This window comes from Chaetura pelagica, unplaced genomic scaffold, assembly GCF_000747805.2.
Source record: "Chaetura pelagica isolate M959 unplaced genomic scaffold, ChaPel_1.0 scaffold841, whole genome shotgun sequence".
Taxonomy (NCBI): Eukaryota; Metazoa; Chordata; class Aves; order Apodiformes; family Apodidae; genus Chaetura; species Chaetura pelagica.
In genome coordinates this window covers 65,392-66,266 of record NW_009951973.1, presented here as the reverse complement: position 1 = coordinate 66,266, position 875 = coordinate 65,392, and positions in this window count along the sequence as shown.

The following is an 875-nucleotide window of genomic DNA, read 5'->3' as shown; positions in this document are numbered from 1 at the left end:
GGGAGGAGTTTCCTGAGCCGGACGTGCACCTCAGCGCCAGCGGACATTGGTGATGAGGGGGTGGGTGGAGGGAGAAAACGCTGGAATAACCCGGGAGGCTCCTTGGAGCTCATGCTCCGTGCTGTGATGCTTTGCTCTGAGGAAAAGTGGCTCTCTGCTTTGAATAACAGATCATAAGAACGCTCGTGTTTGTGTTGTTAGTGCTTGAAGCACTTCTTGCAGATTTGTCCTATTGACTAACTCCTGGGGAAAAAAAAAACAACGAACTTAATTTCCACATGCATAAAATAAAACTAAGAACAAACAATTTTATGACTTCTAGGCTGACATTCCTTATGAGAACAGTTTTACCTTGGTTACCCATGGGTGAACCCTCTGCCATTTGAATCCTGTAGAGCCAGACGGATGCGCTGCAGTTGAAGCAGGAGTTCAAGCACTGATGCAGAAAGCCAGGAATACGATTGTAGTGGCTTTCTGCTCACTAGCATTTGTGAATCTTGAATACATATTCGAGTCTGCTTATATATTGCAGCAGCACCTTTTGAAAAGTGCTTTTACTCGGTGTAGGTTTTTTTCTAGCTGGCAGGTTAATGGTACCTCGTTGAATTCCCAGCCTCATGCTCCATGTGTGATTTTGCAAATGAACTCTTGCTCTTTTCACTGACTTCTATATATCTATAGAAGATTATTGAACAATATTAGTTCTGACCTTAGGTGCTGATTCAGTGTCTCCCACTTCCTTTTCTCCTATCTTCCATTCATAACAAAAAGGATCAAGACCTGCAAAATTGTCTACTTTGTGTGGAAACAGAGAAATAAGAGGCAGGAACAAATTCTTGTCATCTTTTATGGTTAGAGCATTCCTGCGGTCCAAA